A 27,696-nucleotide genomic window follows, 5' to 3' on the forward strand; every position below is an offset into this window, starting at 1 on the left:
CCCACTCAAATCTTGAAACAGATTACATTTTTCTGATATGACAGTGATACATAAGACTATTACTTACAGTGGAAAAACATTGAAACTGTGTTAGATCCTCTGATTCTTTTCTTTCACTTCAAGGAACTACTTTGTTTCTTAATGTCCATTGTTTCTCAGAGGATAAAATTCAGTCTCGCTCCTATAAATCTTATTTATTTATTTATTTATTTTTATTTTTTTGTGGAGTGGTTTTTGCTATAGGGTGCGTGCACTCGCCAGAAAGACAGAGAGAGACAGAGAGACAGAAAGCGAGAAATCATCCCCCAGGGGGGATGGCCACACTGCAATCCCTTTCCTCCATTCTACTCTTGGGATCTTGGGCACACACGCACACATGCCCGGCGTGAGTTTAAGCCACCAGGTCCGGGACTAGAACCGCGGTGGACTATATGGAAGTTCAGTGACATAGTTAAAGAGGTTGCACAACATCAGAAAGTGATTAATGGGATCATTTTAGGTCATTGGATTTCAAGTGAGTTTTTAGTGTCTCTCTTACATTTCTATGCATTATACAAATGATTCCAAAGAGCATGGGCTAATTATGTAAACATAAATAACAATAAGCCTGTTGTTACCGAGAGGAAAAAAAATGCACTAACTAGTAGAGTAAAAGGAACTTCAGAGGTAGTTGACTCAGTTTCTGCCCACTCAAATCTTGAAACAGATTACATTTTTCTGATATGACAGTGATACATAAGACTATTACTTACAGTGGAAAAACATTGAAACTGTGTTAGATCCTCTGATTCTTTTCTTTCACTTCAAGGAACTACTTTGTTTCTTAATGTCCATTGTTTCTCAGAGGATAAAATTCAGTCTCGCTCCTATAAATCTTATTTATTTATTTATTTATTTTTATTTTTTTGTGGAGTGGTTTTTGCTATAGGGTGCGTGCACTCGCCAGAAAGACAGAGAGAGACAGAGAGACAGAAAGCGAGAAATCATCCCCCAGGGGGGATGGCCACACTGCAATCCCTTTCCTCCATTCTACTCTTGGGATCTTGGGCACACACGCACACATGCCCGGCGTGAGTTTAAGCCACCAGGTCCGGGACTAGAACCGCGGTGGACTATATGGAAGTTCAGTGACATAGCCATTATGCTAACTGCTGGTCCCTCGGCTCCTATAAATCTTTGACAAAGTTAATCAAATTAATGGAGAAATAACTTGCTAAATAAACATGTGAAATAAAAGATAAAAACAAGAAATCTTTGGTAATTCAAGAAGAGTTTATGCAAATAACACTTTTTATTTTTTACTCATTATCACTTATCTACTGATTTCATAAACATATTTTAACAGTGTCTATATACCAAGCACTGACCTAGTTCCCCCAAAACAAAAAAGTTTGTCTCTGTCATAAGTCATTTTAGAATCCTGTGAAAACATTTTTTTAAAAATTCCAGATTACAAAATACTTATGATAATAAAAAATAATACATGAAGGAAGGACGGTTGATTAATTTTGATTGTGGAGGGTGAGAACGAAACAGAAAAGAGAACAATCAGGGAGATGCATTTCTAGAAGGAGGTGATGTTTGCCACTAGTTCTGAAATCTCAGCATGAGCCTAGGAACTAAGTTAAGAAACGAGTTAAAAAACATTCCAGGCAGAAGAAACAAAACATTCAAAGGTACAGAGTTTGGTGAAACAATGTGTTGAGAAAATGTAAGTGGTTCAATATAGTGAAAGCAAAGATAACACAAGTGAAAGTGATTCCAACAATGGAAGCCAGAAAGCAGACAGGGCTGACTACTCATGAAGAAAATTACATGCCATTCTATGGAATCTGAGTGTTAGTCTACACAGTAAAAACTACTAAAGGTATCTTTGTTTTTTGTTACAGGATGTGTGTGCTTGTGAAGACAGAGAGGGAGAAAAAGTGAGAAATTCTGAGCCCTCCCTTGAGGAGGGGCAGTCTTGGCAAAATCCCTTCTTCTCAACTCTCCCACCAGTATTTTGGTACACTCGTACACACACGCACCCGGTGTGATTTTCAAGCCTGGATCTGGGACCCAAATCACACAGACAGCCATGTGGGATTCAGCCACATTAACCTCCATGCCATCTGCTGGCCCCAAAACTACTCAAGGATTTTTTAAAGGAAGAAACTTAATTATATGTTAATTTTAGAAAAATCACACTAAAATTATGAGATAGATTGGAGATGGGCAAGATACAGGCAGGGAGACAAGCTAACAAGGGGTTGTATTAATCCTGACTAGAGAAACAGAGAATGGGAACTTGAATAGTGGATGGAGAATGGAGTTGTCTGATGAGAGATGAAGGGTCATTATAATCTAAAATTACTGTGATTTGATGAGCAATAGACATAGGGGTTGAAGGAGAAATTGAGTCCAGAAAGTCCCTGGCAAGAATGAATAAGGAGAAAGTGATGTTACTTTCTGAGATGATAAATACAGAAGAGGAAGCAATTCTGAGAGTGTTTTACGAGATATGGCAAGTCAGGAAAACTGCAGGAGCTTTTGCTGAAGGTGAGCGACCGCAGCTAGAAATGCCAAGCGGAGTTAGTATTTAGAACCCAAATCAACCATTGCTTCCTAGGAAGCAATGACATGCTATTCAAATCAGGAAAAAAAGAATCAGAGAAGCCTGCTGGATAAAGTGAAGGGAGAGAAGAAAGGGTCACAGAAAGACAAATTAGGAGGAGAGGATGAGAATAGAGTAGAGGGAAGGGAGGTGACATGTAAGTAACATTTGAAGCAATTAAACTTTTCACTAGCCTCTGCCTGAACCATCAGATTGTGAAGTTTCAAAGAGCTATTAGTAAGTGCTCTGTTCTTTAGAGACAGAATGAGTTATTAATCTTTTGTAACTGGAGTCATTTCCTCTGGAATTCTGCATGTCAGACTAATAGGATTTTATAAAAGAATATAATGAGTTTAGAAATTGATTTAATGCTACGTGGCCCACTTCTTTAATAAACCAAGTTCCACATCCAGCCCTCCTGCATCCTTACCTGGTCTAGTCCTTGGACAGAGTCCACCATTTAGGCTCCTGCCATTGTCCATAAAAATCTTCCTAGGCAAGCAAAGGTGTTATGAACTGAATGTTTGTGTCTTTCCAACATTCATATGTTGGAGCCCTGACTCTCAACGTGATGGTCTTTAGAGATGGGTGTTTAAAGGAAATTAGGATAAAATGAGATTCCAAAGGTGGGGCCCTTGTGACAGGATTAGTGCCCTTCTAAGAACAGACCAGAGAGCTCTCTTCCTCTCTTCCCCTCTCCCTGTACCCATACAACGAGGTCACACAGAGAGATGGCAGTTGTCTACAAGCTGAGAGAAGACGACTCAGAAGGAAACTTTCTATGCTGGCCTCTTGATCTTCCCAGCCTCCAAAACTGTGAGAAATAAGCTTTAGTTGTTTAAAACATCCTGTGGGTAAAATTTTGAAGTGGCAGTCCAAGCAGACTAAGATGAATGAACATTGCAGATTCCAAGAACACCACAGAGAGGCCTTGTGTCCCAACCTGATGCATGTCCATAAGCAGCACCCGACCAAGTCTAAAAGTTCAGTTGCCTTAATAAGAGAGTAATACTTACCTGGCAGGGGAGATACCATGATCATGAAGGTGGTTTCCCCAGGGCAAGGCTTATCCATTGCACTCCGGATGTGCTGACCCCTGCGATTTCCCCAAATGTGGGAAACTCGACTGCATAATTTGTGGTAGTGGGGAACTGCGTTCGCGCTCTCCCCTATGTAAAAAAATAATAATAAAAATAAATAAATAAATACGAGAGTAACCTCCTGCATTTAATCTTTCTAGACAACAGGCCAGAACACAGAGACATTATCAGAAAACGAACAAGCCCTCAGGGGAGACCAACTCCTCTTAATGCCAAAGAGAAAAAAAAGATTATAGGTAAGAGAAAAAGTATTATAAAACAAAATCTGGAGGAGGAGAGAAAATTAAAGTCAACTTCTCCAGTCCTTTGCCATTACTAGGTATTGTCAACCTCCTTGTAGATTAAAAAAAAAAAAAAAGTAAGACATCCAATAGCACCTAGATAACTATGTCACTCACTACCAAATGATGTGTGACAAAATCTCAAACTTAAAGTAGAGGATTTCTCTGAAGTAGACAGTTCCATTATTGGATCCACAGTTGACTTGTGATGTGCCAGAGTGACCAGAAATACAGTGTCAATGAGCTATGTGGTGAGCAAAAGATCAAAGATATGAAGATACAGCTCACAGAACCATTACATGTTTCTCTATCTTTCTACCTATCTTATCTTTTTTTTTTTAAGAGAGGTTTTTTCTATAGGGTGCGTGCACTTGCCAGAAAGACAGAGGGAGAGAGAGAGACAGAAAGTGAGAAATCACCCCCCAGGGGAGATGGCCACGCCACAATCCCTTCTCCTCCTTTCTCCTCTCAGGATCTTGGGCACACACGCACACACACCTGGCGTGAGTTTAAGCCACCGGGTCCAGGACTCAAACTGTGGTTGACTATATGGGAGTCCAGTGACATAGCCATTACACTAACTGCTAGTCCCTCAACCTATCTATCTTTTTGTTGTTGTTGTTGTTATAGGGTATGTGTGGAGAGGAGAGAGACAGAGAAAGACGGAGAGAGAGAAAGTGAGAAATCATATCCCCAGGGAGGATGACCACACTGCCAATTCTTTTTCACTCTCCTTCTGGGATTTTGGGCACATATGCACACGTGGCATGAGTTTTAAGTCATTGGGTCCAGGACTTGAGCTATAGTCGGCCATGTGAGAATCCAGTTGCTTTAACTACCAAGCCATCTACTGACCCCTCTATTCACTTTTTAATATGCAATTCTTTAATATTCCATAAAGACTTCTCATCTTAACAACACATACTGTGGGATATATTTAGCATTCTGTCTTCTTCCACTGCTGAAAGATGGACTCCTTCTAGATGACAAAAGCTACCATGGAGTGGACTATGGTTTTCTCTCTCATTGTCTTTAAATCCAAACAGCTGTGCCGTGGGCAGCTGCCAAAGAAGAACATCTTGAATACTAAGCCAACATACTGCTCTAGAAGCACGTGGGAAAACAGCGTAGAAGTACATAGCAATGCACCGACCAGACCAATATGAAAATAAGACAACTGAAGCTATTGAGTCTGGACAACAGTGAATGCCAATCAAGCATTCAAGTGTCAATGTCAGCTATAAACCAGACCCTAAAACATCATCTCTGGCCACAGAAAGGGTTAGTCACATGACAACAATATGGCAATAACATCGACCTGTACTCACATACCTTTACACATCTCATCACCATCCTTAAACACAAAGGCTAGTGACAAATGCATTACAGAGGTGTGTCACAATAAGAACCTCACGACTCACTCAAATCTTATCATCTATGAGCAGATAAATTCATTACAACATATTCCACCAGAGTCAGTCACTTGATATCTGTGATGCAGGCTGCATTAATTAAATGTTCAGTGTACAGTAGTATGTTAAGAAGTGTTGATTTTCCCCATCTGTACTTTAACTTCACATATTTTACATTTTAAAGCAGGAGTCCACTTATGTTTCTATAACTAATACAAAACAAAGATGAATTAATTACCCTTCATAACACAATTCAAAGCAGAATCGAATTCACTAATTTAACAAACTGTATTTCATTCAGTCCTTTACTGAATGTTGTTCTCTCCAGAGTCATTAGCTACAACATAAGCACTAGACTAACACTGAACAGGATCTTCTGCTCTTAAGTCAAACTTTGCTGAAAGTAACTCAAATTACCCAGCAACTAGAAGTTATTTTGAAAAAGTAAATCTATTAGAGATGTTTTGATCTATTCTATATATATATAAAGTAACATTTTAACACCTCAGGCAATGTACACAGCCAAGCACAGCTGGTGCTTCTGTGTATATTTTCAAAAGTAAAGGTTCCTGTTGTATTGCTAACGGGGTTTCCTTCAAGGCATATTTAAGGCATTCACCAACTCTTGGAGAGTTACAATCACCTCCACTTTTTCTTAAGATGTATTTCTTTTTAGAGACAAGAGAAAAGTAAATCTTAGTAGAGTCAAAATGCATTGAAAGAGAAGTTCTTGACAAGATAAAAGTCCTCCAGGTTACATTTAAGACAGTCATTTCTCCTACTACCTGTTTTATTTTTAACACTAGTTTCCAGTTTAGAAGGAAATATGTCTAACCAAAAAGTAAATTTTGACACAAATAACAATTTACCTAAAATAAGAATCTATAGACACCAGACCAAAAGTCACTGAAATAAACTGTCGGCAACCTAAGCTAAATGAAAGAAAAAATGTTTATCACATATTCTGCCAACTTTTAGGCCTTGGTAGCCAAGGGGAATAACTGAAACAAACAGCTAGGGTTATGTAAGAAAGAGGAGAGAATCCTGAGAGGAGGAAGGAGGCTCCAACAGTGGAAAAATAGCAGCTATTGGATTTTACAAGGTATTTAGTAAATGCTGGGCACTTGTTAGTTTAGATATATTATTTCACTTATTTTTTATGACAAGTAAATGAAGTATTCCCTAATATTATCCCCTTTTGGAATATGAGCAAACTGAGGCTTAGAGAATTTAAGTAGCTTGACTAGGTGACAAATAAGTCTTAAAGTCTAAATTCAAATGCAATTAGTGTGATTGCTAAGCATTATACAGTGTATGAGTTAATCTCATCTAATTCTCATTTTCAAACCATCCTCACTTTGGGAGTTAGTGTGGTGAGAGGAAGGAAAAGAGACCTGGATATCTTTTCAAGGAGTGGAAGGACTGCTACCTGACATGTTTTCCAGAGGCCACATGCCCTAGAAGGAACAAGAGACAGAATTTGCCATACTGTTCCTTTCCTCAGGGCAGGAACACCAGCATGCAGCTCAGGGTGTGATTTTTGTGTTCAAAGTTCTAATTTTCTATTCAGTAAGAGCTCTAAAATTTCAAATTTATAATATTTTCAAGGAAACAAAAAGAGCCATCAATCCCTACCCAAGAAAACCTGCCTATGCTGGAGCAGAGAAGGCATATTGGTCTTTACTGTGTATTTCTTAAGGTACTTTCAAAAGCAGTTTTTGCCCTCCCACCTGCAGAATTGAATGTACCAGTGAGAAGCATCCTGTCTGCACCCAGGTCCTGCACACTCCTTTCTTGGAAGTCACAGGTTTATCTCAGAGGTTGTATCATTTTGGATTTCCTGGTAGCAGACTCTGAGAAGAGAATTCTAGACAGCAGTTTGCTTGGAAGGTGATCATCCCAGAAAACACAAATATGAAGGGTAGCATAGGAAAATGAAGCTGAAAAGGGAAGGACACTGGAGAAGGGTGATTTCTCAAGTTGCCACTGTGGATAATGACCATGTGATTAATACCACAGTAGAGCTCTGGAGCCAATGTCCAAGGTATTCCTCATGAGTTAGTCCCCACAAGGGACAAGGGTGCTAAGAGGCCACTTTTACACTAACATTGTTAGTGGTTACTGCATGGATGGGATGTTTAACCTCATGCCCAGCTTCCACAGACAGCATCAAACAGAGTTGTAGACGGGGCTGATTGGAACCCACAGAACTTGTACCACAAAGGAATGACCAAAGAGGTCTAGGCAAGGCATGAACACAGCCTGTTGTAAGTGACTCTTTCTTCCATTCAAAGGTAATATAAGCCTCTGTATTGACAATAACTAAGAAATGCATGTGTCGAGAACTATTACGCAATAATGTTAAACCAGAGATAAATATTCCCCCTTCACATGGATAGGATGTTCTTCTTCCCATTTAGGAAAGATAAATTATAAAAACTGGTGCTAAGACCAGTGCAGGGCAAGATACAGGAAGCAGATTGAGAGATAAGAGGCTAGACACAGACATACCGATACAGATATAAACAAAGATAGATATAGATTATTTTCCACTTATATTTTTGTCTATTTTTAGCTTATGTAGTAGAGATAGAAAAGTCTTTTTAAAAATTAATGAGTATGAACACCATATTGTTCAAAAATAATAGGAGATAATCAATTTATCCAATTTTTAAAATCTTCTTTCTTATTTCTGTTAAGGGGATAGAGATAGCTATCTCTTAGAGTTATTATGAGACTAAATGTGAGTGCCTAAACCCATTTCAATTCAACAACCTGTGCTGGGTGCTCTAAGACTCATATATCTCTCCATACATGCATTTGGGTTCTGGTGATGCTGGTGATGAAGATGTGTTTCTCACTTCTCGAATACTAGACACAACATCTAACAGAATGATTGACATTTAATTTGGCCATACAATGGAGTTCTATCTTTTGGATTTTTTTTTTTTTAGTTTGCTTTTAGAAGTAAAAAAAATGCAGATCAAAACAACAATGAGAAATCACCTAACCCCAGTCAGAATGTCTAAAATTAAAAAAACAAAAAATGGTAAGTGCTGGCAGGGGTGGTGACAAGGGAACTCTCTTACACTGCTGGTGGGAATGTAAATTGGTCCAACCACTGTGGAGAACAATTTGGAGATTCCTCAAAAATCTACAAATAGAACTACCATATGATCCAGCAATCCCACTCCTTGGTATCTACCCAAAGGACAGAAGAATACTTAATCGGAAAAGTGCTTGCACATAGATGTTTATTGTGGCACTATTCACAATTGCTAAGTCATGAAGACAATCCAAATGCCCACGAACTGATGAATGGTTGAAAAACTGTGGCACAAATACTCAGTGGAATACTATTCATCCATAAAAAACAACAAAACCCTGGCTTTTGACAGGAAGTGGATGAATATGGAAGACTTACTACTGAGTGAAGCAAGTCATGCTATGAAGGAGAGGCATTGTATGTCCCCACTTAATATATACCGAGTGTCTGCACTCTATGATGAAATTAATTGACTAAAGGATATAGAAACACAGTATATAGATGTAAATACCAGATATAGTGTGTGTGAAAGAGGAGGGCCTGAGGAAGGACATTGGGGGAGGAACAGGGAGGCAAAGCATAAATGGCACAAAGAGGTGTGGTATTATCTATTGAAGATATTTTGTAATTTTATCAACAGTACCAGGGAGAAATGTTCACCTGTTGAAATATCCATTTTGTAAGACAAATAATAATGTGATTGAAAGTATGGAAAAAATGAAATAAAAAAATTTAAAAATAAAGGGAAAAAATAAACAAACAAAAAAATGTAAAAAAAAAAAGAAGTAAAAAAGGGGGGGTGTTTTTATTAATTAGCTTTTTGACATATATTTCATATAAATAAATAAAATCACTCATTTTAAGCATACAGACTGATGAGTTGAAACAAACATATAGTCATATAACCTCTGCCACAAAAATAACGCAGAACTTTTCCTTTACATCAAAAGTATACTACCTGGGATCAGCAGTTAACCTAATGGCTATGTCACTGGACTCCCATGTAGTCGACCGCGGTTCACGTCCCAGACCCGATGGCTTAAAACTCACGCCAGGTGCTCATGCGTGCGTGCCCAGGATCCAGAGAGAATGGAGGAGAAGGGATTGTGGTGTGGCCATCCCCCCTGGGGGGTGATTTCTCGCTTTTTGTCTCTCTGTCTGTCTCTGTCAGTCTGGTGAGTGCACGTGCCCTATAGCAAAAACCTCTCCAAAAAAAAATAAAAAGTATACTTTCTATAATTCTCCCCAACCAATCAAATAACAGATTATCACTCTCTGTTGGTGTCATATAAAAATAACGTCTTTTGGGTCCGACTTCCTTTTATTCTTAGATTCCTTTCAGATTCATTCACATAGCTGCATACATGTGTTACTGCATTGTATGGGTGTACTAAAATTTGTTTACCCATTTATCAGTTGATGGAGACTCTTTTATAGTACTTAGCTATAATGAATCAAATTATGAGCATGTACATACAGCCATGTGTGTAGATACATGTTTTCATTTACTAAGGGAGTTCAAATGAGTGAAACAGGAGACTCATATGGGAAATTTATGTAAAACTTAGTATTTGAAAGCTTCAAACTGGTTTTCAGTGTGGCTGGACCATTTTGCACCTCACCAGTGATGTATCAAGGTTCCATTTACTCCACGTCCTCAGTACCCCCTGATGGAGTCAGACATACATGTAAGCCCTTCTAGGGGATATGTAGCAGTATCACATTGCCACTAGTTTGCATTCCCATGACAATTAGTGAATGTGAGCTTTTTCTTTTTTTGTAATGTAACTTGACATTCTTCCCACTTCTTTAGTGAAGTCTCTCCTCAAACCTTTTGCTCACTTTTATTGGGTTATTTGATTTCTTGTTACTAAGTTGAAAGCATTCTGTATATATTCAGAATCAAGGTTTTATCAGATATGTTTTTGTAAATGTGATTTCATTTTGTTACTTCATTTTTATAAGAATTTACACCAATTAACAAAGTGTTTATTTTTAATGTGATGCAAATTATCATGTTTTACTGTTCATGTTTTTTCTAATTTATTTATAAAATCTTCACCTACCTCCAAGGTCACTAAAATTTTGTCCTATCTATTCTAGAAATATTACAGTTTTCACCTTTAATTACGTCTGCATTTCATTTTGAGTTAATTGTTGTATGTGTTGTGTTTTTGCATATGGACATTTACTCAAATTGCTTCAAAACAATTTGTTGAAAAGAATTACCTAGACAGGAACCAGCAGTTAGCATAATGGCTATGTCACTGGACTCCCATGTAGTCGACCGCGGTTCGCGTCCCGGACCCGGTGGCTTAAAACTCACGCCGGGTGCGTGTGCATGCGTGCCTAAGATCCTAAGAGGAGAATGGAGGAGAAGGGATTGCGGCATGACCATCCCCCCCCGGGGGGCGATTTCTCGCTTTCTGTCTCTATGTCTCTCTCTGTCTGTCTGGTGAGCACACGAGCCCTATAGCAAACACCTCTCCAAAAAAAAAAAAGAATTACCTAGACAATTTTGTTTTTTAAAATGTGACCATAGGGACCAACAGATGGCATAACAGTAACATCGCTGGACTCCCACGTAGTAGACTATGGTTAAAGTCCCAGATCCAGCAGCTTTAAACTCATGCCAGTCACATATGCACGCATACCCAAAATCTGAAGAGGAGAATAGAGAAGAGACTGTGGTGTGGCCCTCACCCCTGGAGGTGATTTCTCACTTTCTATCTCTCTGTGTCTGTCTGTCTGTCTGTCCAGCAAGTACATGTGCTCTATTGCAAAAATCTCTTTAAACAACAAAAAAAAAGAGACCATATACATAAGAATGTACTTCTGGACTCAGTTTAATGTGATGGATTTATGTATCTATGCATACTCTTGATTACTATAGCTTTATACCAAAACTAGAAAGTAAGTAGTTTAGACATTCCCAATTCTCTTTCTTTTCAAAATTATTTATTCAATATCCTGTGTTTTTCTATATAAATTTTAGAAATAACACCAATTTTAGCAAAAACCTCTTGTGATTTTTATAGGAATTGAATTGAAAGACTAGGTCAACTTGAGAAGAAATGTTGTTTTAATCCACTTCATGAAAATGGTATATTAACCCATTTATTTGTACTTCTTCAATTTTTCTCCCTCCTTTTTGAACATTTATGTCTCTAGTTGAATTCTAATGTTTAATTGAATTGGTTAGCACTTCTAAAATAATGGTGTATAGTGGAGATATGGCTACGTATGCTACGTTCCTGATCCTAATAGAAATGCTTCTAGTGTCTACTAGATCTTAACTGAAAGGCTGACATTAGGACTAAGGTATATTTTAAGAGGTATCGTGTTAAGAAAGTATCCATCAATTCTCAATTTCCATAGTTTTGTTTTTATTTTGTCTTTTTTTCATTTTCTGCTCAGAGTATTGCATTCTGTTGAAGGTGTTCTCAGCATCCACAAAACCAACCAGATGATTTATTTAGGCTATTTATATGCTCATATTAACAATATTTCTAATTTAGTAAATTGTGCATCCATTCATGGACTAAATCATGACTCTTTCTTCCTTAGTGTGATAATAGATTCTGCCTATTGATATTTTATTTGGTACCCTTACGTCAATATTTATTTCAATACACTAAGTTCTTTGGATACTAATTTTAAATATTAGTTATTTCCGAATAGTTTGTTTTCTTCACTAGTGGTTTCAATACTATGAATCTTATATTGTTTTGCTTCTCTCACATTGTCATCACTTTTCCTCTGATTTACTTTACTTCTTTCTTTATCTAATTTTTATTCTCTCTCTTATTTTTCTATCTTTTATCAACTGCCCTCATTAGGTTTCCGAGTTTACTCTCCATGGGCACCTCATAATTTAATCTTTATTTCTGAGATAAATTTGGTTTTCCCTCTGTTCTTTTTTTAGTTCAATCAACTATATAATTTCTTTATGTTTTCATTTATTTCAGTTTTAATTTTGAGTATCTCAAAATGCTTGAGTATATTTGATTCAGTTTTTAGTGTTGAATTATAGTTTTTTGTAATTTCATGGCTGTTTCTTAAGTATGTTATATCTCCTTTCAAAATTTTTAGACTATTCTGAATGTATTTGTTCATTCTTTCCTGTTTATTTTTTGTGGTATTTACTTTTAGTGTTTTTTTATCTGTAGAGATTTTATTTTGATCTTTGTGTATTTTTCATGTCTCTATTATGTTTATACTTTCTTTTATGTTCTTAAGCTAATTATAGCAGGTGATTTTTCCATTATATCCATTATTTCTGGGTATGTTCCTGATTATTTGTTTTTTTTCCTGGTTATGGATATTTTTCCACTTTTTTCACTACATTGTATTTTATTTAACAGCTGACATTGGTTATTTCATATTACTGAGGGCCATATTTTTCTAAATTGCTTTAAAATACGTTGGCTTCATTCCAGGATGCATCTAAGTTAACTTGAGAGTGAGTTTTATGGCTTTTTTTAAAGTTTCTTTTGTTGCAGACCAAAACTTTTCCTTACTGTGCTATGTAATGGATACTACATTTTATGATTTTGAAAAATAACTCTGTCTTATAGAACTCAAGGAGGTGAGAAGAACATCACAGAGAGAGATTAGAGGCTTATACAAGACAGAGGATATGAGATGAGGACACAAACTGAGGCAAGAGGAATAATTTTGACTGTATTTGCTCCTTCCTGAAACATAAATAATGTCTTCGGGTAAGTAGATGGCATGGTGGTTAAGGGCACTAGACTCCCACATGGCCAACCACAGTTCAAGTCCTGGATGTGGCTTGTTTTCTCTCTCTCTCTCCCCCAATCTCTGGTCAAATTTAAATAAATAAATAAAGTTAATAAGATGATTATGTTAAGAAAAATCATACCAGGCTTGTGTGTCTGTGTGCTCAAAGTCCCAGGATTAGAATGGATGTAAGGGGATTGTGGCATGACCATCCCCTCCAGCCATCCCCATTTCACTGTCTTTCTGTCCCTCTTCAACGAGCCCACCTTAAAGCGAAACTCCTTACAAACAAACAAACAAACAAAAGAACATAAATATGTCTTGAATGCCTCACTGACAGCATGAATTATGAGCCACTTACCTTTCTATTTAGGTCTTTCTCTGTACTTTCCAATTTCAGAAGACAAGCTAGAAAAATCTGAGGCTGTGGAATTTATGTGCTCCAAGCAAGCCCACGAGCAATTTACCAAGCATATAGGTATTTGCTCCATAGATAAAATATATTCTTCCTTTATTGAATAACCTAAATCATACTTGTCTTCATAGAAGAGTTTATCAAGGAAATTAGCTATACTAGGCACTTCCCCATTGCCAAACTCTCAGAAAAACTGTGTGACTCTTCCCAAGCCATAGAGAAAAGCACCTCTTTATTTTGGCAGGGTTTTCTGGCTGGATCTAATTCCTGTAAAGACTGCCAGATTGTGGGAAATGTCAAGCAAAATCTACTTCGACAACAGTCCATGAACGTAGTTTGAAGTATAATCAAATCTTTGCAGGTATAATTTTCCTTTTGCTGCATCATACTTGCATTATGAATTAATCTGTTTTCACTACAAAATGTACAGACACTAATTCACAATATCCTTAGGAATACCATTTGGTGTCCCAGTTTAGTGTCACTATACAAAGTATTTATGATTGAGTTATCAACTTTTCTTTTCCTGATTAAAGAATTTAAATTACAAAGCAGAAAATAAACTAGCCACTTGCGATTCTTGTCACATATTATCTTATCCCTAAAAAACATTCTCACCCCTATCCATTGACCTCCATACCACAAAGAGTTCTTGTGTTTGTGGGTTGTTTTGGGGCCATCATGAACAGAAGTGATTACCAACCATTTCCTGAGGATCAGAAATCTTGATTCAAAGGCTGGTTGTCTTAGCCAATATCAGGGGATACTTTAGGTGATGAGAAAACCATAGCAAGTTGTTTGGGAAATAGAGGACAGTTCTAAACTAAAGTGGGTTTACACCAAAGGATGAGGATCCAGGGCCTCTAGAGGGGTCCCACATATTCCTGTGCAGACTTACTGTGTAAGAGCTGGTAGCTGAGCTGAAATCTCTCCCTTCTCCTCTCAATAATTCCTGAACACATTGGGCCGAGTCAAACTGGAAGGGGAGCCTTTTCTTTTTCCTTTTTTTTAAGGGAGATTTTTTGCTGTAGTGTGTGTGCTCTCCAGAGAGAGAGAGATAGACAGAAAGCAAGAAATCATCCCTTGCGGGGATGGCCACACTACAATCCCTTCTCCTCCATTCTCATCTCAGGATTTCGGGTATGTACACACATGCACGTGTCATGAGTTTGAAGCTCCCAGGTCCGAGACTCAAACCACCATTGACTATATTGGAATCCAACGATGTAATCATTATGCCATTTGCTGGTCCCAAGGAGCCTTTTCTAATTAGTAAAAATGTACTATTTGGGCCAGCAGAGGCTATGAAACTCATAGCCCAATTTTTACCTCAATTGTGAATTTGTTAAAAGTTCAATATGGCTTTTAAATAAGTGAGGGGAGGGGGAAAAAAAAAGAAAAGTTGTTAATAGTAAGTATAGCTCATGAAGCCAAAGGCAAGATAATGACTGCATCTTAGACACCTTGGATCCAGTAAGATTCTCCCTGTCCCCTTCCCCCTACTTGATTGCTCTGTGTTAGCCTCGTTCTTTTCTCTTACTGTGAGCAGCTTACTCCACCTGGCCAAACATGAGCGCCAAGAGTTCCCAGATTTACAGCTCATGGCTTCATACCAGATGAAGATTTCCTAACATTCTTCCTGCTTCCAAGTCCAAATTTCTATCCAAGGGTCTTGGTAGTTCAACCTGGATCAGATGACTATCGTAACCACTCTTGAACTAATTAAAGGTGGTCAAGAGGCCATGTGAGAATATTATATATTTAACTATTTAGGAAAGATACATATAGAGCAACCAGCTAAAGGTGTGTGTGTGTGAGAGAGAGAGAGGGAAACCTTCCAGATGAATAGGAATGACTTTTCTTCTGATAGTCAGATACAACAGTATTCATTAAAACTACATAAAAAGGGAGACTCTCAGTCAATTACTTAATTGGCTATGCCTACTAAAATAGCAACTTAACAAAAAAAGTGTTGGGCCAATAAGTAGCATGAAGGTCAAGGTATCTGGATCCCACATGGCCAACTGTGTGGTTGGAATCCCAGACCCAGCAATTTGAAAATTACAGCCGGGCACATGTGTGTTCATGCCCAACATTCCAAGAGGAGAATGGAGAAGAGGAGAAGGGATTTCAGTATAGTCATCACAACTGGGAGTGATCTCTTTCTCTCTCTCTCTCTCTCTCTCTTTCTCTCTCACTCAAGAGCACACACCCTATTGTAGAAACTAAAGGGAAAACATAGCAAGAAAAGAAGTATTATCTTATATATACTCAGACAAAACCATCAACAATTTTGTTCCTGTAATCTCTTATTTCTAACACCAATCTCAACAGCTTTTTCCCTATATTGAACTCTAGTAAGTCCCCAATAATTTCCTAAAGCATGTCTCTTTTACTCCAGGGACCCTTCTCCAAGTATCATATACTCTAGTGATCTGTGTTTTTGTTTGTTTGTTTGTTTGTTTTGTTTGTTTGTTTTTTGTTTTTTTCCTGACTGGTAGTTGGATTCATATTTTGTATCCCTTGGTCAGCTTTTGCTTTCATTTGTTAATTATTGTATTTTTGCAGCTCATCATCCCTTCTAAGTTTTTATCCCTTAATTTTCTTTTTTTTTTTTTTGGAGAGATTTTCACTGTAGGGCACGTGCGCTCGCCAGACAGACAGAGAGAGACATAGAGACAGAAAGCAAGAAATCACCCCCCAGGGGGGATGGTCACGCCCAATCCCTTCTCCTCCATTCTCCTCTCGGGATCTTGGGCACGCACGCACACGCACCCGGCGTGAGTTTTTAAGCCACCGGGTCCGGGACACGAACCGTGGTCGACTATGTGGGAGTCCAGCGACATAGCCATTATGCTAACTGCTGGTTCCCATCCCTTAATTTTTTTTCAAGAGAAAGATCTTTACTATAGGATGTGTGCACTCGCCAGAGAGACAGAGAGAGAGAAAGCAAGAAATCACCCCCCAGGGGAGATGGTCATGCTGCAATCCCTTCTCCTCCATTCTCCTGTTAGAATTCTGGGCATGCACACACATGCACCCAGTGTGAGTTTAAGCCACGGGGTCCAGGACTTGAACTGTAGTTGACTACATAGGAGTCCAGTAATGTAACCATTATGCCATCTGCAGGTCCCTCCACTTAAATATTTCTATAACTCTAACGTTCATAGGACTAATAATTAAGGATTACATTTTTTATACAACAAAGTTGAGTGTAGTCTTGGTAATCATGTGTTGGTACAAATCTGGGAAAATGGAAATTAGCATTACTTACACAAAGCATACCAATAGCCCTACAGCAAGTAGATCAAATGAGTGACAGCATTACTGATTCTTTCCAGAGACATGCACTGAATAATATGCCATGAAAAAAATTTCAAGACACCAAGTAATATGTGCAAAAAAGATCTCTAGCATTTGTAAAATATGTGACAGCACTCAGTGCCCCGTAAAATACTATACTTATAATGAGCAAGGAGTAAGAACACAATTGTCTCACCTTTGTTTTTCTCTGGTTAAAGAACTCTCAAAGCAAAGAAAGTTCAGAAGATTTACAGAAAAGATAAAAGATTTATTCTTTCAATAAGCCAATAGAAGTTTGTGATTCATCCTGGATTTTTAAATCTGAGGCGAGTCAACTGAGGTGTGGAAAATGATAAGCAAGACTCATGAATTTGCATTAACTGAATGATGGTCATTTTGACTTAGTGAAAAGTAAAAATTATGAGGCACATTAGAAGTCATAATAACTAGAATATGATTAACTAATCATTCTGAGGAAATATTCCAGAGAGCCCCTTATTCAGTGAAATCATGAAGACTACCTTAGTTATTAGTTTATTTATTGTTAGGACCTAAAAAAAAAGAAAAGAAAAGAAAGTGCTCCTGGAATGACTGAAAATAGACTTAAATAATACAGACTTTTTTTTTAAACATTTTTTTTTGAAAGAGATTTATGCTATAGGGCATGCACACTCACTGGAGAGACAGAAAGGGACAGAGGGGAAGAAAATGAGAAATCACCCCGCAGGGATGATTGGCTATGCTGCAATCACTTCTCCTTCATTCTCCTCTCGGCCTCTTGGGCATACACGCACACACACACAGTGTGAGTTTGAAACCACCGAGTTCAGGACTCAAACCACAGTTAACGACGTGGGAGTCCAGTGATGTAACCATTATGCCATCTGCTGGTCCCAACGGAATTCCTTTTTATGTTTAACTTTATTTTTAATTTAACACCCATATTGTTCTCATGTTTGTGTAGTATAATACAGCTTAGCAGTATATTTTCTTGTAAACTTCATATGACTTTCACCTCTTTTATAGATGAAAAAGTGAGATTTAAAATGGTTTCCTGGGAAGTTGGGAGGTGTAGTGGTTAAGAAGACTGGATCCCACATGGCTGACTGTGTGGTTTGAGTCCTGGACCCAGCAGCTTGAAAAACATTCTGGATGTCTGTGTATGCAAAATGGAAGAGAAGAGCAAAATGGAAGAGAAGAGACTGTGGCATGTCCAATGCCTTGGAGGGGGCGAGGGTGATTTCTCTCTTTCTCTCTCTCTCTGTCTCTCTTTATTGAGTGCACATGCCCTATAGCAAAACTTAAATAAATAAATAAAGTGGTTTCTTGACTTGCCAATGGTAGTCAAGTAACTAAGCAGAATCACACAAATTCTAATTCTGTGAAATCTGAATAAATATAATTTTACTTTACCATATTCTTTTTTCCTGAGAGACATAGACACCCAGAAGGCAAGGACTATAAAAGAGAAAAAAAAAAAAAAAACATAAGAAAGAAATCCTCTGTGACTTCTGGATTAATTCCCTCAACTCTTAGATAATATTTATAAAGGTTTTGGGCAGGGAGAACAAAGAAAGGGGACATTCCCTCCTGCTAATTTTGGCTCAGCTCGACTGTAGTGTAAAATTTATTATCTTTCTCATTGTTTTGTTCTTCCAATTTGAAAGAAATGGCAAATGTGTACATATATTATGTATGTTTTCATTTCAATAAATTCATGCTTTCTTCCACGTCCATCTCACAGCAACAGGCCATTGAAGCCAAACTGACCTTTTGAAGTTTCACTCAGAATCTTCTCTCCTTTCTAACCTCTTTGCTCCTGTGGAGGGATGTTTTTGAAGGAAATTAGATTCACTGTTTGCATAAACCAATATATTTAGCATGTGGCTCTGCAGGTCCAATTAACTATTCTAAGAATATGGATGAAATAAGGTTACGATTATGTTTGTAGCTAATTAGAGTTGTTTTGATTGAGCACTCCCTTTTATAACCTTATTTAACATTAGGAAAACAGCCCTGAAACATATTTCATAGGATGGGAGAAAATGCCTAGGAAAAAAATGGAAGAAAAATATCTAGGCCATGATATGAAATGCATGACCTCTCATTTATGTGTAAACATAAAGAGAAGACTTATTTGCATGAATTTTAAAAATTGCACATAACATACTTTGAGACATCTTTATTATGATTATCAATATGATTACTACTTCATGTTGAAAAATGGTATTACAGATGTCAGGTAACATGGTAAAAGTTGAAGTTACATGGAATTGAAACCCAGTAGATCTGCATTCTAACGCCAGCTCTGCTACCCGTGAGTCGTGACCTCTCTGAACTTACTTGTTTTTTTGCTGCTCTCAATTTACAATATGTTTGGCAAAAAAAAGTAGTTCATGTAAGAGACAAAAATGACCATTTGCTGGGTATTGCTCTGAAAACAACATTAACCTGTTGAACTTTATAACAACCCAAAGAGGAAGGTGTTACTACTTGTAGTTTATACACAGAAAACTAAGATGAAGAGAGGTTCAGAAACCTGACTAGGCGTCTCTATTTAATTGACATTGCCAAGTTTTAAATACAGCCAGTTTCGAAGCACATGCAACTCAACTACTGCTACCTGATATGATGTCTGAAATGCAATTAATCCAAAGAAAGGAAGAGTGGGATAGTCCGGCATGGAAGTGACAAGAGAAGGTTCCACATCATAAAAATATGATGAGTTCACATCTTGAATGATCAGAAGTGTTGGATGGACAGTGGAATAGATAATGGCAATAGAAAAGGAAATTCTATTCAGCATAAATAGGGCAGCAGGTATTGATAAAAGGAAAGAAGCAAGGTGAACCACAAGGAGTGATAAGGCCAGACAGGTCAACTGTGGAGAACTTTTCCAAGTTAAAACCTTTCAAGCAGACAGCCTCTTTTCCTGGCCCTCTAGTCTAGATTAATCTGTACAATTGAGCTTTGCTTCTTTCATAAAGTACCAACTGAAGAGCAAGCAAGGACTCAGATTGTAAGTACCTTGTCACGAAGACCCCAGACAAGCTGCAAGCTGATGTGTACAAAGCCTTTGTACCAGCTGGATAGAAAATGCCTCTCTGGATGACCACAGGGCACGACAAGCAGAACATGCCTTTGTGTGACCTAGAGAAGAAACACCCTGTGCAGTCACAGCTCCATCTCTAGAACTTGGTGGATCTCAGCTCCAAGTGCATGTTCAAGCAGGGGCACACAAACTGCTCAAAACCATCCACATCAACCCTGATTCCAATTCATGGCCACACCCTTTGCAATCATCCCTCAATTTCACAAGGTTTTATATAATTTTATACATTCACAAAGATTTTTTGTACTCAAATGTGATAATAATCACTTATTTTTAAGTTTACTCATGTATTTCATGCACAAAGAGCTAGAAAGACACGCCTAATAGGTCCTCACATGATGGTACACTCAGCCAGTCTGGATCACAAGCAGGTGCACACACCTGGCTGTGCACAGAAGCCTCAAGGTGTAACCCTCTGGGCTTCTCATGTGGATTCAGCATAGCTGAACATTCTATTACCACTGTGCTACCAGCTGGCACCAATAATTTCACAGATCTTTTGAGGAAAGAAAGTTGTAAATACATGAAAAACAATTGTGTATATAACATATCAAAATTCAGTGATTCTAGTTATGGTAATAATATTGAAGATGTTTTACTTTCAAAATTTATACACAAACTTATTTATTCCATTATGGTTTATGTTAGAATAAAATTAGAAGCAATAAGTAATTTAAGACACATCATTAGGAGATCAAAAAGCAGTGACTCAAATGTTTACACTGCATGTCCATAATTCCATGGAGAATAATCTAAGTATTAAATTTTATGTGGAGTTTGATAGCCACATGCATCTTAAGATGTATTTATTATTAGAACCATTAGTTGGCATAAAGGCTATGTCACTGGAATCCCATGTAGCTGACCATAGTTCAAGTCCCAGACCCGGTAGCTTAAAATCATGCCGGGCGCATGTTCATGCATGCCCAAGATCCCGAGAGGAGAATGGAGGAGGAGGGGTTGCAGCATGGCCATCCCCCCAGGGGGTGATTTCTTGCTTTCTGCCTCTCTGTCTCTCTCTGTCTTTCTGGCGAACGCACACGCCATACAACAACAAAAATATGTATTTATTATTATATTATTTAAATAGGTACACAGGAGCTTTTGGGGGGCAAAGAATAGGTTCTAAAACTGCATGTAATTATTGCACAAATACAATAAAATTTATTGAACTCTATATTCTCTTTCTGTAGTATGTAAGTTGTACATTAATAAAGCTATTTTTTAAAAAATTAAAAATAAGATTAAAATGAAAATTGATGGTTCTTGTTAGAAATAGTACCCTTTTTAAGACTTTTAGTTTATTATTTTTTACAAATTAGTATTACCTACATAATTAACTTATTACACTTTTTAAATGTAACTTATTACCCTTTTTAAGATTTAACTTATTACACTTTTTACATTTTTTTAGTTTTTATTTTTAAATATTAGTATTATCTACATATTTTAAAAATTATTTCAAACACTTCTGCACTCTATCTATAACACATTCTGTGCTTACCATTGAAACAGACTCTAGAGTTGTACAAAATACAAACAAAATATGGCCTCTTTTTTAAGGAGTTCACGAGTGAGTATAAAAAAATATAAACAACTCCTTTTTTTTATTTTCTAGATGTCACATGTGCTTACTGGAGAGAGAGACAGACAGACAGAGAGAGAGGGCATCCTTCAAGGGAGAAGGACATACTGCAATCCCTTCTCTATTTTTCCTTTTAGGAATTTGTCCATACACACACACACACACACACACACACACACACATGCACACATGCACACCCAGCACATTTCTCAAGCCATCAGGTCTGAAACTCCAATCACACAGAAGGCCATATGGGACAGAGTTGCCTTAACCACCAATGCCACCAGCTGGCTCAAGTACTTATGAAATTGCCTTTCAATCAAGTTGCAAGTAAAAAGAGTTGGTAACTGAATAAAAGAAACAATTCATGATTGGTCAGAAGGAGGAGGCAAAGGAAAGGGTTAAGGAATTGCAGGAGAGTTTTAGTGAGTAGCCCAGAAGGTGAAACCATGACTGCATCCTTATTTTAAATGAATGAACGAATGTTTGAAATTAAGGGTTAGTAATAAAAATAACCATTCTCCATGCTTAACATACATATGCATATTTGCTAGAAAAAAAAAAAAGTAACCTTGTGGAGACAGCAAGATTTTGTACCATTGGCAGAAAGAGAGTTGACAGAGGAAAGAGAATTTACCATCATATTGGAAAATAAGAAACATGTCTGTTTTTACCCTATTACTGTAAAAGAGAGAGAGATAATGCATTTAAAAATACAGCTGTTTCTCCAACCAGAGTGAATGGAGGTGGGCAACATTCGCTTCCACACACTGTAGGAGAGTACAGAGTAAGGAATCTCCTTTCTCAAGGCAGTTGTCTCTCCAGGAGAAAGGGAATGTGGGCAACTCAAACATGCCTGGTCATTCTCTGCAAATGTATTCATCACGTTTTATTCCATATCTCTTGGGCTGGAGTCAGTAAAATGGAGGAGAAACGTCAGATGCTACCCTTAAACAAGTACATTTCATAGGAAAATAATTGCCAGCAATTCTCTATTATTACCAGTAATGTGTAAGAATCAACCATAGGATGCAGGATCACCATCCAGCACCCAGCGTAGTGGTAACAAAATGCTTGGGAAGTTGAAAAGGATCTAAGGTCACATCCAGAGACCTCCCTGGATGTGCCAGACATACATATGCCTGTGTGGTGTGCCAGAGTCTAGCTGAAGCTGGTGGTGGATAGCAACATTGGAGGTGCCCATCTCTGTGTCTCTCTGTCTATCTCTCTCTCTCTGTGTCTCACTGATGGAAGATAGAATTTTTTTAAAAAGTCACTTGAGAAGCTTGTTAAAAAATGGAGATCCTCAGTTCAAATCCAGGTTATTATCCCTTAGTGGATTAGGTGAAAGGCTCATAATCTGCATTAAAAACATTCTTGTCCTCACCAAGACTGGCAGAATCTTCCAGAGTACCTTTGCTGACTGCACTATTAGAAACACTGCCCCAGCTCAGAGATTCCAATGTGGTGAAGCTAACAAAATAATAATAAAAATATCAATACACAAAAGCTTATTTAATGATTAATTAGTACCAATTTTATTATTATCAATCACTAGATAGACATTCTAGTTACATGCTAGTTCTAATAACAATAATATATTTATAGAGGGAGTTTGATTAAATCCAAAGAAAAATCTAAGACAGATATTGAGTATACCAGGCATTTATTAACAACTGCTAATGGTTTATCGATAATCCAAAAACCACTTGTTTGAGTGATTCCCAAAACTTTATACATCAGGAGAATTTGCCATCTCATCGGAGATGACATATATGGATTTAAAAGCCCGGATCTTGTCCAAGATTTCTTAAACAACCACTAAGAAAAAAATAACATTTCGCCTCTCCCCTGGTCTGTCTACTGTAGGTAGCAAACTCTACCTTTGCCTGTTCATTTTTAAACAGATACTCAATTTGAAGAAAATGGAAGACGTGGATTCAAACAAAGAGCCACATGCTTTGTTAACTGCCTATCCTTCTTTTTGTGGGGTCTTTAATGGAAACATTTCCTTGGCAGGCTGACACTTGAAACATCATGGCCAAACTGCTTTGACTAATTGTGGTACCATACTTTGGATGAACCAGGTAATAAAAGACATTCATATTATTTCAAGAGTTGCCTTTCATGTTCAGAGAAAATTACTCCACTCCAAATAAAAGGTTTTGACATAATTAGCCAGTTCAGGTACCACTGGTTTATTTATTAAATCAAAAGAGTAGATATTAGCAATATTAATTAATTGTATTATTTATGAAAAGCTGTTATTTAAAGAAAATAGATAGGTCTTCTATAGGGAGAGCTTAGTGAGGAGGCATCTCTGCAAAGACAGACCTGAGCTTTTCCATGATCAGATTCACCCCTGCTCATCCAGACTACCATCTAATGCAGTCATGACTCCCTGTGCTCAGCTTAACACAGAGGAGGAAGCCCTCCTGGGAAAATCTTGTCCAGACTTTGATGATGACTGCATTTATTATTTAATATTGTGATTATTATTATTATATATTCAATCTCTATACATCATTTAGCTTGTAAAGAGAATTTAGAATTTACCCGAATTGAAATACGCCTCAACCAGTCCACTTGAGAATGCTATATGTTATCATCAACAGGCAATAAGCCATTTCTGTATTCCACAAATGTCTTACCTCTCTATTTTTTCTCCCTAATTTTCTTGTTTACACCCTTCCCTTCTCTCACCTGCCTTCCACACTGTATCCAGTGTCCATAACTATTTTGAATGCTTTAATGTCCTCCAATATTTCAGTCTTTACCATAAGAGTATAGACAGTCAGTATATGTTAAGTGGAGGCATACAATGTCTCTCTTTCATAGCCTTCCATATTTACCCACTTCCTATCAAATGCCAGGGTTTGGTTGGTTTTTATGGCTGAATAGTATTCCATGGAGTATATGTGCCACACTTTTTGAATCCATTTATCTCTTTGTGGAAATTTGGGTTGGTTCCATGTCTTAGCAATCATGAATAATGCCACAATAAACATTGATGTGCAAGCGCTTTTCCAACTGAACATTCTCCTGTCCTTTGGGTAGATCCCCAGGAATGGAATTGCTGGACCATATGGTAGCTCTATTTGTAGGTCTTTGAAGAAGCTCTAAGTTGTTTACCACAGTGACTAGACCGATTTATAGTCCCACCAACAGTGTAGGAGAGTTCATGTTTCACCATAACCCCACCAACACTTATCATTGTTTGTTTGTTTTTCTTTTTTAAATCTTTGCCATTCTGACTGGGGTTAGGTGGTATCTCATTGTGGTCTTAATCTGCATCTCCCTTATGATGAGGGATGTTGAGCATTTATTCATGTGCTTTTTGGCTGTTTGTATGTCTTCTTTAGAGGTTTTTTTTTTTTCAACTCATTTTTTCATCTTTGAATTGATTTCATCATTTTTTTCCAGGAAAGCCACTTGAGTTTCTTGTGGATTCTCGTTATCAGCCCTTATCTGAGGCATAGTTTGCAAAAAATCTTGTCCCATTTTGATGGTTGTCAATTCACACTAGTTAGTATGTCTTTTGCTGTACAAATCTTCTTAATCTGATGTAATCACTTGTCAGTTTTTGGGATTACTGCCTGTGCCTGGGGGCCTTATTTAAGAAGTCTTTGCCTAGCCCAATGGATGATGACTGCATTTAATCCAATAATTTAGGGAGAAGCTAAAACTTGGCAAGGATTATAAAGTGCTGACCAAGCAATAGATGTTACCTGGGTGCCATGGACATGGATTTTTGGTAACAATTTTAGTTCAAAATTATTATTGATAATAGCTGTAATGGTATCATAACTGCAATTTGAGATACATAATATGTACATGGCACGTAAGTAATTGTTAAGTGCTATTTACTTCTCATAACAGTATTGTGAGGTAGATATTATCCAATCACAACTCTTTTATAGGTAAGGAAACTGAGGTTCCTATGAACCTCAGTAAAATATATTCAAAGGACATATGGAAATGATACTAAGAACCAGGTTTACCTGAATCCAATGCCCATGTTCTTCCCTAATGTTTGTCTTGAATTATTTCATCAATCTACTATTGAGAATTCAGTTTGGTACAGAAAATTGTATGCCAGAATATCTAAGCTTTTTGTTGAATCTCAACATATTCATAGGAGTACCAAGAATACACTGGTCCCCAAATATTTTCAAACATGCATGTGAACCTAAGTTTTTTGAGTTAGCATTGAAAGATAGATTTGATATTATCAGGTCCATTCTTCAGACAAACTGAAGTTAAAAGGAAAAGAAACTAATGTAAAAACAGTATTTAGCAGAGCCAGGTCCAGCATCTGTACTTTCATTCCTAATACTTTCTCTGCTACACCATGAGAAACTAGGTAGATGCAGAGTATGCACCTTACAGGTAATAGCTGGAGAAAGCTGAAAACATTGACCTCTTTCTGTCAGATCTATTTTCTTCTTCTGCACAGATGCCAAGAAGGTCATATTAGGAATTTTCAGGAATGCATGCATCAGTGCATGTACGCACACAGTTTCATGAGTGATCAGGTCTCCTCCCCAGATCCAGATCATGGTCCATGAGCATAGGGACAGAGAAGCTTCAAGCATTTAGAATGTAGTTCAGCTTTTTTATTTCCCCTATACCATCAACCTGAGCAGTCATAGAACAAATAGACCAAACATGAGAGAGACAATAGGATGGGGAGCATCATTTGATTTAATCAGCCAAAATTATATAAAATTCTGCTTGTAAGGGAATTTTTCCCATTAAAATACTTAAATTGGGCAGGCTTTGTAACTAACAAGTAAGAGATACCATATGTTCTCATTTTCTAGTGATGCTTTGGCCAGGAGTAGTGGGGGTAGAGGGTTGGAATACAAGAATGTATAGATGTCAGCCAAGTCAATTATACTTTTTTATTCTTATCAAATTTTCTCAAGCAAATTGATTCCCAGAAAAGACCAGTGGGCCATATAATTGCATTTGCTTCTCCTAACAGGGCCAGTTATTTCAGAATTTACATGTTAGGCATGTGTTGTCCATCGTCATAAGCTGAAATTTAGGGGTTGAAGGTTCAGAACAAAAAACACCGACCTGCTTTTTCTTGGAAGCCAATGTGGAGCAGAATAAGAAAAGATTTTTTAAAAAAATGGTACAGCTTTTCTTTGATGTGACTAAGAACTGAAACACAATGACAGTCTGGGCAGAGAACAATATCTAAGAACTGCCTTTCTATTTCCAACTAGGCTCACATATGAAACTCAAGAGATGGATGCCTTGGTGTAGCCTCATTGGAGAGACCAATCTTAGGTGTCTATCATAACTGAGAAAACAGTAGTACACTGTACATGGTTATGTTTTTGTTTTTGTCTTTGTTTTTTTCTGAAGAGGTTTTTGTCTCAGGGTACATGCACTTGCCAGAAAGAGACAGAGACAGAGAGAGAAAGTGAGAAATCATACCCCAAGAGGGATGGCCACAACCCAGGAGAGATGGCTACACAACAATCCCTTCTCCTCCATTCCCTTCCCAGGATCTTGGGCATGCACTCACATGCACCCAGCATGAATTTCAAGCCACCATGTGCAGGGCTCAAACCGTAGTTGGCCATATGGGAGTCCAGCACCATTGTCACTACACCATCTATTGGTCCCATACGTGGTACCACACTATACACAGAAAGTTCTAAGTTCTTTGCTGCTAATAAGAACATGGCAAAAGACAGAAATTTATAGGCTCACATAAAAGGTTTGAATTCTACTTTGGCTACTTGACAGTTGTGCTAGCTTTGGCAAGTTATTTAATTTTCTTAGACTTTATTTCATCATCTGTAAAGTAGGGATAATGCCACATAGGTATTAAATAAGTTAATGCAAAAAAAAAAGAGCTTAACATAATGCCTGACATGTAATAAGTCCTCAGTAAATGGTAGCTATTATTAACAGTCAAAAATAGGAATAAAAATGTCAAGACTGGGTAAGATCAGGTGGGACTGAAGGATGCTTGCAAAATTAACAACTTAAGGGACTGCCTGGTCAAGAATTTCATGTGAAATTTTATTTCAACCCAAAAAGAGCTGGTGCAGGGGAAAGCAAAGTCCAAGTCTCCAACCAAAGAGAA

General features: G+C 37.6%; 1 non-coding gene across 1 annotated transcript; it reads left to right on the forward strand.

Annotated features, from left to right (window-relative positions):
* The first annotated feature begins 3,601 nt into the window (after positions 1–3,601).
* Positions 3,602–3,765, forward strand: LOC114008211 (U1 spliceosomal RNA). Its single transcript, XR_003549764.1, has one exon. It is a non-coding gene; the product is annotated as a U1 spliceosomal RNA (small nuclear RNA).
* Positions 3,766–27,696: the final 23,931 nt, after the last annotated feature.

Source organism: Tupaia chinensis, unplaced genomic scaffold (genome assembly GCF_000334495.1).
Source record: "Tupaia chinensis unplaced genomic scaffold, TupChi_1.0 Scaffold000308_2, whole genome shotgun sequence".
In the NCBI taxonomy this organism is placed as follows: domain Eukaryota; kingdom Metazoa; phylum Chordata; class Mammalia; order Scandentia; family Tupaiidae; genus Tupaia; species Tupaia belangeri.